This window comes from Cebus imitator, unplaced genomic scaffold, assembly GCF_001604975.1.
Source record: "Cebus imitator isolate Cc_AM_T3 unplaced genomic scaffold, Cebus_imitator-1.0 Scaffold19, whole genome shotgun sequence".
In the NCBI taxonomy this organism is placed as follows: Eukaryota; Metazoa; Chordata; class Mammalia; order Primates; family Cebidae; genus Cebus; species Cebus imitator.
The window spans coordinates 6,406,060-6,419,782 of record NW_016107334.1 but is presented as its reverse complement, the minus strand read 5'-3'; the positions used below and the strand labels follow the sequence as shown (position 1 = coordinate 6,419,782).

Sequence of the window (13,723 nt, the reverse complement as noted above, 5' to 3'; positions counted from 1 at the left end):
ACACTTAAACTAGATTGTTGTGTTTACTTGGTCTCTGAAATATATTTTCCCAAGTCTGATTATTTTACCTTCTTTTTCTCTGTTAGCTGGCTGGAATGATGGCCCTATTTCTAGATGTGGTAAGCACGATATAAAATCACAAAATGGTACTAGCAGAGGCCTGTGGGATTATTTATGTCAACATTTTCATTTTCCACATGAGGAAACCAAGGCACAGATAAGAGAAACTTTATGCTTCCAGTCTAGTGCTGTTTGTATTATGCCAGATTCATCTTTGACTCTAAGCAGGATCAGATGTAGGGTGTGTTGCAGAAGGTGGCAGGAAGGCCAGACGGAGGTGAGCCCCACCTTCATGCCTACGATGTAGAGTTTTGGCATTATTTCCAAATAAATATATATAATAACTGGAAGAATACTCTCTATTATACTGAACATTCTCAGAAAACATTATAAATATCAAATATTAAAACCTAATTCATTTTTTTAAAAAATCCTGTTTGGGGATGTCTTTATTATCTCATATATTGGAATCTCAAATCGTGGCATTGGTCTCAGCCTTTCTGTAACTCACAAAAGCCCTGCTGATGAGAAAGTGATACCCTAGTATTTACATGAGCGTTTAAACATTTAGACATCCTCGTGAACAGATGATTCCAGGAAGAATGGCTGGTAGGACACTAATCAACATCAAGGCGGGCCTTGATTGATCCTAGATGATAAGTTAAAAACAAGGCCAACATGGACATGAAGAAAGAACAATAGAAGGGAAGAAATACTAGATAGTGAAAAGGGAGAAAAGAAGAAAAGAAGGATGTAATGTATCCTGGCAGTTCCCAAGAAGTTAACGTGGCAGAGGAAATGCAAAGCTCTCTAATGGGGGTGAGGCGCCTAGTCTTTTGACTGAAATAGAAATGGGGGCTTTTCCCACTAACTCCAACATCACTTAATAAAGCCCGTTCAATAGTCTCATGTGTTTTTGAAGCATGAATGGATTTGAGTTGACTCTTACTGTTTTCTAGCTTGACTCAAAAGATGGTTTACAGCACCGGAAGTCCCAAGGTTTCACATACACAATGTCATGAGAGTTATTAATTTTTGAAGTTAAGATTATTGCCTCCTTACTGACTTTCTGAACTCATTGGATTTAGTAACTACTGCTTTGAAGGCAAATATTTACTTTGCATATTAAAAAAAACCACTTTGTTTAGTATGTAAAATGACATACTGACATTAACTAAATTCACAACGAAGCTGAATTCCTCTAAAAATGTTATATTTATAAAATTGGAAAACTGTTTCACCCCTTTGCGTTTAATACCTATGCTAATGCCTTGCTCATTCATTTTTTAAAAATCAATTTTAAGGAGAATAAAGAATTCTGCTGCAAAAATAAGTTGAAAGTCTAAAACTTGTTTATTGCAGTAGAGGCTCCAAGATCACACACGTCCATTAGAGGTATTCAGTGCAGGGTCACTGGAGGGTCGGCAAGAGACAGCCAATTAGATGTCTGTTTTTCCTTTCAAAGTCCTGTCTGTTTCCTTCACTCTCTTCAAAACACCCTAAGTAGATATATATATCATGAGGTCAAAGCAAAAAAAAAAGAAAAAGAAAAAGAAAGACAAAAAGAAAAAAAAGAAAGCCTTAGAACAGTGGGAGTTTTATTATCCAGTAGTCATGTATTTTAAATGCCCATCATTATCAAGAGGAAAAACGAAGCTCAGCGTCTTATAAGAAGATGTGATACGAAGTAGAATACTATTCAATTTTATCTAAATTTAGGCAGGAAAAGCCTACTGAATGCAATCCTTGGTTTCCCACCGTGGAAGATAGATGACTTCAAAGTTGTAGCAAAAGTATTTGTTTAGAGTGGGGAGGATCAAGACTTTCTGGTATTTACAGTGAAAAAACAGCAACAACCCAGCCTATCTTTTAGAAAAGGAATGCATGGTTAAATTGGCTCAGCTTGTCCTTAGCAACCTGAACTCAGAGGCCACATTTTTTCCTCTCTAAGAAGCAAGTGGGAACTTGAAAAGTATGTAGCATGTCGTGAAGAGGGAGCAGTGAACTTTGCCCAGTTCTGCAGCCAGCACTGAAATCTGAACCTTCTGTAGTCCCAGGAATGGTGTCCCTCCACCACCACCCCCCATCGTTCCTTTTTAAACGCTGTGCACAGACCACCTTAGCAAACTACCTTGGCCTGGAAGCAGCACAGTTGTGACCTCTAAGAGAAAACCTGTTCTCTAAGTAACTCTGATGCCATTAAGAAGGAAATGCTAATGACAACAACAAAAAACCCCCACTAAACCCAACTTTATAATTATGATATTCAACCTTGTGTTTTATAATATGTATGGAGAAAATATAGTAAGAGTTGGTTTTGTTGCATTCATTTTAAAGATACCTTTAGAAGTTTTGGAGGTTCCCCATGTAGATTACCACTGGTTGGAAAAATTTTTCTTACCTTGTTGGGGGAAGAACATCATTAAAAGCCCTGAATGTAGGCAGCTTGCTGTATGAATCTTTTCACAACAGTAAGTTACTTGGTAACTTGAGCTGCACTCGTGCCTGAAATTCTTTCACATAATTGAAGATTAACTTGATTCCCCGATTGTTGAGGGTGGTTGACAGTGTGGGGCTCGGTGGGTGGAAATAGATTATTCAAATCACAAAGAAGTAGGTGTGCCCTAAGTGACTGTTCCATTACTGATCATGATTGTTTGCCTTCCTAAGTATTCGTCAAACTCGGTGCTGTGGGATCGTGTGGGGAGGGAGGAGAGTACACTGCCAATGTTCAGAACACAGGTGAACCTCAGAGAAACTTAAATATTTTGTAAAGAGACTTATATGTACTAATAGCTACTCCAGAATCCATTAACACCCAAACAAGCCGACTCAAGGGTTCTGGCTTTCTCAAGTGGCTAATGTAAACAATATGAAAGTCAATAGTCGGGGACATTCCAAGATAGTATTAGCACGATTGATTTATTGATGGTTGCACAGTGGGAGGTTATCTTTTGTTAATTGACTCAGTAAATAAGCTCCCAGGCGTCAGTGCATAGGGGGAAAAGCAACCAGTGGAGGAAAAGGTGAGCCACCTGGATTATTATTTTTTTTCAACCCCCAGCCTGTCTTGGTAAATTTCATACCACTTCCTCTGTCAACCTCAAACACAGTTTAGCAATTTTAATTCTGGCCAAAACTCTGCCTCCATGTTTCATGAGGGGAAGACTCAAGTGTGGTATGTTCCTATCAAACAGTCAAACTATCTATGTATCTATGTATCTTTTAAAAAGCATTGCTTCAGGAAGATATGAAACAATAGTAGGAGAGAGAGAGGGAATTCACTGACTTGGGTTATTTATTAATACAAATCCAGAAATGGCGGGAAAGATGCATGCATGATCTTGTAACCTCCAAGAAGTTATTGAATCATGGAGAACCATGGGGGTAATACATTGTTTGCTGTTAACACTTATTTATGCAGCATTTCTTCATAAAGACTACTAGAATTTGGTACCTTTTCCTTCTAGGAGAAAGGGGGAAAGAAAAACAAATGCTTTATAAGGCCAGGCATGGTGGCTCACACCCATAATCTCAGCACTTTGGGAGGCCGAGGTGGGCAGATCACGAGGTCAAGAGTTCGAGACGAGCCTGACCAAAATGGTGAAACCCCCTCTCTACTAAAAATATAAAAATGAGCTGGGCGTGGTGGCCCACACCTGTAATCCCAGCTACTTGGGAGGCTGAGGCTAGAGAATTGCTTGAACTCGGGAGGCGGAGGTTGCAGTGAGTGGAGATCATGCCACTGCACTCCACCCTGGGTGACAGAGTGGGACTCCTTCTCAAAAAAAAAAAAAAACTTTATAAATTTTGACCAATTCCTAGTACAGCAGTTCCCCTTATCCGCAGTTTTGCTTTTCATGGTTTTAGCTACCTGTGGTCAATCACAGTCTGAAAATATTAAGTAGAAAATTCCAGAAATACACAGCTCCTAAGTTTTGAATTTCACATTGTTCTGAGTAGATGAAATCTTCTGCCATCCTGCTCTGTCTCGCCTAGCCAGTGAATTGTCCGCTTTGTCCAGTGGATCCATGCTGTATGCCCACCCCTTCCCTTAGTCACTTAGTAGCCATCCCAGTTATCAGAATGATTGTCACAGTGCTTGTGTTCAAGTAATTCTTATTTCACAAAGAATGGCCTCATAGTGCAAGAATAGTGATGCTGGCAATTTGGATATGCCAAAGAGAAGCCACAAAGTGCTTCTGCTAAATAAAACGGTGAAAGTTCTGGACTTAATAAGAAAAAAAAGTATCCTGATATTGCTGAGATCTACAATAAGAATGAATATAGTATCCATGAAACTGTGAAGAAGAGAAATCTGTGCATAGTATGTACAGGGCTCAGTGCTGTCTTCAGTTTCAGGAATCCACTCAGGGTACTCCTCAAGGACAAGGGGAGACTGCCGTATTATATCTGCTGAAGTGGGACCTCCTGGATCGATTCCTAACACTTTGAACTTGGCTAGATTTTTTTTTTTTTTTTTGGACTTTTACACTTTCATCAGCAATAGTTTAAAATTTTAAATTTCTCACTGTTCGACCCTTTCTGTCTTCTAGAACAGTGGTTTCCAACCTTTTGGCACTGGGAACCAGTTTCATGGAGGAGGATTTTTCCATGGACAGGGTGGAGGGGATGGTTTTGGGATGAAACTGTTCCACCTCAGATCATCAGGCATTAGATTCTATAAGGAGCACACAACCTAGATCCCTGGCATGAGCAGATTGCAGTAGGGGTTGGCTCCTGTGAGAACCTAATGCCGCTGCTGATCTCATAGGAAGAGGCCTGATTCCTAACAGGCCACAGATGGGTACTGGTCAGCTGGCTGGGACTGGGGATCCCTGTTCTAGAACATTCAAAAAACATCAACTTCTCCTTTCACGCTGTCTTTCCCTCTGCTATCCCTAAGGCTTTTCTTTTTTGATATGGGCATTCTTTAAGCTCTGACTTCTCTTTTTCTCTTTCCTCTGCCAAGATTGCTCTTTCTGTCAATCACATCCAGCTGCTGGCTGCAGGGGAGTGTAGAGTGAGCTTTGTGAAGTAGGAATCGACACCTGCTCCCACTCCAGCTCTGTCTCCACCTTTGGATCATCTCCCATCCTGACTTTTCTATTTCTGTACCTAACCCACTCCATCCCGTTCTGCGACTGGTTTTGGCCCTGAAACTTGGAGTCCACCTCACTTGCCCACTTTCTTCTGTAAGTTCCCAAATCCTATAGATTCTGCTTTTAAAATGTATAGTTCATCAACAATGAGCTTTGCCCCCCAGCTAGAATAGATTGGACTTCGGACTGGCACAGGGTAAGTATTTAATTAATTTCTGTTGAATGAAGGAATGAGTGAGTGGCTCCTCCTTAAGCCAGAGTCTCTGCTCCAAAAATAATTCTATATATCTTTGCCTACTACTGTATTCTTCTTAATAATAATTATCTCTGATCACATTATTTCAGGGCTCAAAAACTGTCAGTAACTAGGTTTCTCCTGAACCCAAGGTAAACTACTTTTTTTCAAGCCACCCACGTCTTTTTGTTTTATCTCCCGCTAAACTCCTAAATATACTATGCTCAATACAGAATATTTCTTATTTTCCTCTAAATTCTTTACATCTCTCTGCTTCCCTATTTTAGCTCATTTCATTTCTTCAACCAAAATGTTTGTTCCATCATTTTTTAAAGCTACGTTTCTTTGCTTTTTTTTTTTTTTTTTTAAATTTTACGCCCATTTCAAATGCTACCCTGTCCGTGGAGCTATTTTTAGTTCTAAATACCTCTTTCTCAGCCAAGCTAGATGTGCTCTTCCTCTTGGGGCATTTATTATATTCAGCCTGTATCATAGATATTTCTATACTTGATTTATTCTTTCCTAATAAAAGGCAAATGCTTGGGAGACAGGAGCTAAATCTTACTTCTTTTTTTCTGTCCTGGACTCTCAATGCGTCATCCACAGTAGGCACACAGAATGCTATTTCTGAATTACACTAATTTTTATATTTTCATCTGTGTAAGATTTTTTTCTTTCTCCTTTGATTGCACGTTGTTGTTCAGTTGTGTGTGTGTGTGTGTGTGTGTGTGTGTGTGTGTGTGTGTGTGTGTGTGTTTTCCCTTTTGCTATGTTCTGCTTAGGACCTTTAGTTTTGAAACATTTATTTATTTATCTTTCCCATTTTGACCTATCAAATAAAATGTATTCTTTCATGTGAATATCCAAAGTGAGGGAGGACACTGTGACATGTCTCATGAACTGCTGTTCCAAGGTAGTATTTACAAGCAATCCCTCGATCTGGATTTTTTTAAAATTTTATTTTTATACATTTAGAGGGTACAAGTGCAGGTTTCTTACATGCATATATTGTGCAGTGAAATCTGCATTTACCAATCATTATTTTAAACTGCTCTTTGGAATGCAGGGAGGTCCAGGAGCAGGGCTTTGGTTTGCCATGCTGCCACCTGCTTCGGGTTTGCCCAGCTTTCTGTTCCTTCCCTACCCCTTTTAATGTCTGGGAGTTAGTTACACTGAAGTCCCACTCCATACAGAGATGCCTGCAACTTGAGATGCAAACGCCAACACTGTGGGCCACTTTTTAGAGGCCTGTGGTCATTCGGGAAACAAAGGCACTCCTGTTTCCTCTTCTCAATAACAACATCAGATTAATAGAATCTTTAAATTCTTGAACTATGCTCCCAGAATAGTTTGTGTTTGCTTTAACACAAAGGAATACTTTACGAACCCTAAAGGTCACCCAAGAAATAAGAGAGAGTCGGCTTACGAATCGTGTATACTGGTAGATTTTTGGAGAATGGCAAGTGTCCTAGGCAATGTGCGCTGGATTTGGAGCGACCTTGGCATGGGAGTACTCTGTGATTTACTCTGGAGAGGCATTTCCTGGGCACGGAATCCCCTGTATTGAAGGAGCATGCCATTAGGAGAAGAAGAAATGGGGGTGGGGCGGGGTGGGGAAGAGGAAGGCTTCTTGGTTCACATTCTGGTATTCACTTAATGAGTGGAATGTTCTTGCTAATGGGATTTAACCACAATACCTATCCCTAACCTTGTCACCGAAAAGGTAGTCTACATGCCTCTTTTGTTCAATACCGTCTGGCTGGTAACTGTGCAAAAGTCTGTTCTCCCCATTTTCTAAGTGGTAATCCTAGAATTATCTTGGCTCAGAAATAAATGAAGAACTCGTGTACAGGACTCAAATTTCCCTACAGGGGTTGTCACTGAAACAAGGATTAAGTGCTGGTACACAAAACCTCTCAAGCAACGGACAACATGTCAATTGCTAAACATTCTATGGTAGAAGGCCTTTAGTTTTTCTCTTTTATAAAGCTTGAGATCAAGTTTTGGTAAGGAGTAAAAAAGCAAGGCAATTTAGCTCCTCTAAAGGGTTGCTTGTTGGGAAGGACAGAGCTATATTGAGCTCCATGGCTCTGTTTCCAGGAAGCTAAAGCAACAAGGCAATTAAATGGTGAATTGTGTGTGTGGAGAGGGGGTCCAGGAGGAGGGCAGGTTAGGGAGATGGTAAAGTAGGCCTTAAAAAAGAGTCTGTTTAGGAAAAAAAAATCAAAACAGTTGCAAAGTATCATGAAGATATAACAGCCTATTGATGGCCACCTGTTGCACCTCACAAACCTTTATTTTGAAGTGGAGCAGACAGAGCCTGAATATAAGTTAGCTAATCAGGTATACCCCAGACTCCCCCTATGGTAATAGTGATAATAAACTACCTGTCATCTATTGAGTACCTACTATATACCAAACACAGTGCTTTAGTTCTATTAAGCCATTTAGTGTTGACAACTGTGCTCTCAGCAGCAAATAACAAGAGGGTCTTGCCCAAGATCACATAGCTGCTAAGTGATTGAAACAGAATTGAATTTTGTTCTCTTTCTCTCCTCACTTTTAGTTGCTTGTACAGTATACCTCCTATACTCTTCTTTACTGCACCGGCATTTTATGATTTTAAATTCTTATATTACAGCACTTTGACCTTCTAGGAGAAAGGAATGAAATACATCTCTCTCCCATCATGTCCCTACCCGTATACTTGTGTGCTTGTGTGTGTGTATGTGTGTATGTGTGTGTGTGTAACATCTACATCTAAATCTACAATTTAAGTGGAGTGATATCCTTAAAAAAGGAATAATGAGAAACTCTCATTTACATTGTAATTTACATTCAGATTTCCTGGAACTGTAGCTTTACTCTTTTTTTCTTTTATTAAAAAAAAAACTCCTTTTATTTATTATAATTCCTGAAGATTTGTCTCTGCTCATGTCCTAGATATGGGGTTATGGGTGTGGGGCAGACATCAGCGAGATAGACCTGTGTCAGGAAACAAAACAGTAGGTTAAAATTGAGTGTCATAAACTAGCTCTCAGTGGTCATTTTTCTCTCATTTTGTATGGTAAACCTAAGGCCTGTTCGATTTTGTATCTTTGAATTTAAACCCTGGGTAAACAGGTAGATGGCAGCCAGTGATCCCAAATGGAAATTGTTGACTTATAAAAGGATAAATAATTTGACCGAATCTAAACATAGAATTCTTCTTCTCTGGAGTTTAAAATCCCAGGGCATTTTAGTGCAACATAATTTTTCCTTTTCATACCTATTCCCTTATTGAAATAGGTGGGAATCAAGAATTGCATCCCTGAGGAGATTGATTGATCAGTGTTCTTTCTGAAAAAAGAAACAGTATATGAATAAGAAGTATATTTCCTTGAATGATATAGTTGTTAGGCTAATACCTTTTATAAAGAAGATATTCAAAAGAAGGAATTTCTTCCTTTCCTCCATACCTGAATGTTTATTTCTAAATTTGATATCTGAATAAACGTTCAGGTATGGAGGGCCTAACAAGGCTGTTCTCAAAGTAGACAAAGGAGTACTTACAATCTTATTGAATCTCTTTGGAGCTAGTTGGACATGACCATTGCTCAGGTACTATACAGCTCTTCTATTCTTTGAATCAATAGTAGCCCAATGCCCTTTCATTTCTGGGTCCATTCATTTAGGGATGGGATGGAGTGATCAAAAAAGCAAAATTCAGCTGTTGGGTCTAGAGGTAGTTGTAGATATAAATCAGAATATTTCTCCCTCCCAGATCAAAGAGAGAAGTTCTTATATCTGCTCATGTTTGAAGCAGAGCAGCAAAAATGGTGGTAGATATAAAAATCTAGCCTTGTTACAAGACCTGGGAAGCAATTCTTAGGGGGATGATCTTGCTGTCAGTTACCTGAGATTATTTAATTACAAGCAACTCATGATTACCTGTAAAGGGGAGAGATGCAGTGGAAAACTCAAACAATGGTTGTTGCAAAATCATATAAATTGGCTTGGGAATATCCCATATGACTTTCCCCCCAAGAAATTTGCCTTCCTAATTATGTTTTGCTTAGCCCAATATTAAAAATTAGTTTGTTTCCCCAGAGTAGCTCTGAAGTTAAACTGTGGAGGGAGTTGGTTCAAGAGCATGCCAATTGGAATACAGAGGATGAAACATTTCCTGGCACTAATGTGGCAAAAAATCCCAAAGTTATTTTAATCTTAAAGAAAAACATAATCTTAAGCACCTTACCAGCCATCACATATTATCTGAACTGCTATAAACATTTGTAATGATTACATAAATGAGATTATTTTTATTTAGATATGTGTGTTTTTACCTTGAGAATGTGTGTTCTCCCTCTCATCCTTCTTGGCAGCTAAAGCAAATAATAAACCAAATTTCACAGACTAAAGCATAGTGCTCTGCACACAAAATTGCATCAGAAATATTTGTTGAGCGAATAAATTCTCCTGCTTGGGAAAGGTCTTGTTGTGCAGCATTGAAGATAGATTAGGCTAGGTTTTGAAAGTTAGACCTAGAGGCGGCTGAAAAATCTTGGATCCCTGGGCTACAATGTTGTTGTCATGGGGGGTTCTTGATGGAATTATCTTCTTTCTTCCCTCCCTTCCTCCCCCCCTCCTTCCCTTCCATCCTTTCTCCCCTCCTTTCTTCTTTCCTTCCTTCTCTCCCTCCCTTCTCCTTCATTCCTTCCTCCCTCCCATCCTTTTCCCTCCTTCCTTCCTCCCTCCTTCCTTCCTCCCTCCTTCCTTCCCTCCTCCCTCCTTCCCTCCTTCCTTCCCTCCTTCCTTTCTTCTTTCCTTTATTCCCTACCTCCTTCTCTCCTTCCCTTTTTTCTTTCTCCCTCCCTTCCTCCCCTCCCTCCCTCCCTTCCTCCCTTCCTTCCTTCTTTCTTTCTTCTGAATTTAAATGATTTCATAGTCTAATATTCCTAGACTATATGCAAACTTGAAAGTAGGCATATATTCCTGAAATTTATGGCTCTGAAACAATTGCAAATCCGGTACAAATTTACAGATTGAATTCAAACAAAATGACAAACTCAATATTCAAATTAACAACACTGACTTAACGTGATGGACGATGGTTTGCTAACATTAAATTGCTACTCACGGCATTAATGTTGTTTCAACTGAAATGCTGACGATGTTTCGATTTTAGTATGCCTATATTTCCTTGTGATGTATAAGACAGGTTCTTTAACACTTTTCTTTATTTAAACTGCTGCAAAGCTTTGGTCCACACAGCATGCTGAATCATCATTTGACCTTCACTTGGCATGAATCCATAATTTACTTGCTGGGAGAGGGGTCCAGGTTTTGTGGGGCCTGAAGAGTATACAATTTTTAGGGCTTTTAAATATATATATATATATAATAAAAGTGAAACAAAATTGCTAGGGTCCCTCCCAAGACATTGGAAGGAATCTGCATAAGAGTTGAAGCTCAAGCTTCATTAGCTTCATTCTAAATCCATCTGTGTTCATGTATCAAGCCCTTCTCTATTTTTTTCTTGTTGCTTATAAAAAATGGTAACAATGAGGAGTGGCATTTTTAAAATAATTTTGGGAAGATCAATCTTAAATTACACATTAGTGTATTTAAAGATTACTCTCAACCTAAAAACAGAAAATTAAATATTGTCATTGATGACATAGAGATGATTGAGAAATATCTTTTTGTTACATTCTTTCCCCTTGATAAATTCCAAGGAGGAATTGCTGGGACCAAGTTTTAGAGCTCTCACCACACTTTCCTTGGTTGGATTTACAGAGGTCAAAGTTTGGAGTGCAACTAGAGAGATTAGCAGTTCACTCTTCCCAGCCTGCCTGACTTCTCATAGCTTAATCTTCGGGCACAGCTGCTGTGAGTACACAGACCCTGGGACTCATATCTTGCCCTGCTCCTGGCCCGAGGACAAGATTGGGAGGAGCTGTGGGCAGGTAAGGTTAAAGGGAACCTCATGCCAACATTTCTCTGGAGGGCAGAGGGACAAACAGAATCCAGAGGTCAGGATCTACCTCGGGGACAATGTCTCAGAGTCCAATGGTTGCAATGAGATGTGTTATGAGTCAGAGCCAGGGAGGGAAAGAGCAGGCACAGATGATGTTGAAAGGTCAGCCAGGCAACGGAAGCCAGGGGTCAGGAAGAATTCGGAGCTACAATTCCAGCTGGAACACATGGTAGGGTGGGGGGCAGGTATTCATATCAAAATCAAGCAAGCTTTATTTTTCAGGACCCAAGATCTTCCTGCCCTCCTTTCCTGGTAGGTCTCACATCTATGGGATTCTTCCTGGGCTCATAGACAGTAGGTCTGAAACCATGCATAAGGACAGGAAATGGGGTGGCTCTTCCTTACTGAGGAGATTCTGGAATTATTTTTACCAGAGTTGATAGGAGAATAAAATATGAGTCAAGATCAGACCTCTCCTTGCAGGTTCTTTTCCTTCTAAGACAGGAGAATCTTCAGAGAAGTCCCCATAGAAGAGAACCCTCATGCTGCAAGTACCCAGGATATACATTCTGATTTGAGCTGAGTTCTAAGAAAATCTTTATTTTGGGACATTTGAGGCTTGTCATCAAAGAACTCTAACTTTCTATCTCCCTACCTTATGGGTTACTATGAAGTTCAAGTGATAGAGTGTGTGTGTGTGTGTGTGTGTGTGTGTGTGTGTGTGTGCAGTCTTCTATATATTTTCTATTTTCTATATATATTTTTTTTTTTTTTTTTATGTATGTGAGAAAGTGTTTTGTAAATGGTGAGGTACTAGCGTATACCAGATTGTTATAATCCCATTTCTGTCCAGTGGAGATGCTGATTTTTATCTTGCTTGATAATTATTTTCAGGTGAGATTATATCACCTGATAAATACTTTTTATTTTTCTTCTCTTTCCTTTTTTTTTCTTTTGTTTCTCTAGTTTTCTGGTGAAAAATGATTCCATTGGAAATTTTATAACAGAACAAATGTTTTCAGAGAAGGTAGGGATTTTCAGATTTAAAAGAAAAACTTTCCCTAAAACTCAGAGCAGCTAGAGCTCCTAGGAAACCCCTTTATCTAATCAATCTAGTCTTAACTATAACAAGCTCAACTGATGCTTGGGTAGAATATAAATTCCAAGTCATAGGAGGTCTTATCAGTTATAATACTGAGAAAGAATTAGTCACTCTGTTTTGGTAAGATGATAACTGTGGGCTAATTCATTTTTCTTGAAATATTTGGGGGATTTGAAAGCTTAAGAAGTAAACAGGTTGTTTTGTTCAGGGAACCTTCTCTGAAAGAGTGACCAGGGTTCATCTGATGACATTAGCTTTGCCACTAATTTCAATGATGTCAAGGGCACACGGGAGATTAAAGAGGGATTAAGACCTGCTTGCACAGTCAAAGCATCACAGTAAATTGACTTGACTTGGCAGGCTGCACTTCAGGTTGGCACCTTTTCACCACCTAATCATATACAATCCAGGTTTGTGGTGTTAGCTAGGCTACTTTCTCAGAGGCCAAGAAATGCTAAGCAGGCAAGGTGGCAGGTGAAATTTGCCAGGAAGAGGTGGATGGACTTCAGGAGAATGCTCAAGGCCAAGCTGCCACATGAGCTGCTGAGGAGGATTAAAACATTAAGGAAAATGTTTTTTGTTTTTTTTCTCAGAATCTTTCAAAAATGAATTTCATTTTCTACCGACCCTCCTTCCACCCACTCCCAAGTTTTCCAGATATGCGTTCCTCCTAAAACCTTTTTAATCCCTCAGGTTATTATCAACTCTTCTGCAAAAGGAGTCAGGTTTGCCCAGGAACTTCACTGAATAAAGATGAGTTTATATTTTAAAAAGGAAACAGCTGGATGGCAAAAGCCAGGGAGGGAAGCAGCTCTTGTTTCATTAGTGAAGGGAAACTCGAGGGCCCGGAGAGAACAACTGGGCTGGCAGCCACAGCGGGGAGAAGAAAAGGAAACACATGATCATAAAGAACTAATCATGAAAAATGGAAAGTGAGAAAGAGCCAAGAACAACAAGCAATAAATAGATTCAGAAGGGGGGAAAGATGAAGAGGAATGCAAAGCTATGCTCAGGAAGGAAGCAACAGGAGCATGTGCGTTTCTTTTGAAAAAAATTAATAATTCTGAACATCATAAAAATGTCTTGAGGAAAATGTTTTAAGATAACTTTTCAGACCCAGGTTTTATTTCTATGTGTTATTTCAGAGTCTACTTCAGTGCATGAAAAAAAAAGTCAAATGGAACTAGAGGGAGAAACTTAACATACAATGTGCCTGAGTGGTTGGTTTCCCTCTGCTTTTTAATTTTTTTTTTTTTTTTTTTTTT

At 39.4% G+C, this 13,723-nt stretch overlaps 1 long non-coding RNA gene across 4 annotated transcripts in view; it reads left to right on the top strand.

The window, feature by feature from the left end:
- LOC108295980 overlaps positions 1-13,723 on the top strand; it is a 155,589-nt gene that overhangs the window by 96,650 nt on the left and 45,216 nt on the right. For 2 of the 4 annotated variants that reach the window (XR_005198343.1, XR_001821695.2), the window contains exon 5: positions 11,176-11,345. The exons of 1 other annotated variant lie outside the window; for it this stretch is intronic. This is a non-coding gene — a long non-coding RNA (uncharacterized LOC108295980). The remainder of the gene's footprint in view (positions 1-11,175; positions 11,346-13,723) is intronic. One more of the 4 variants, XR_005198341.1, reaches the window with a different exon arrangement.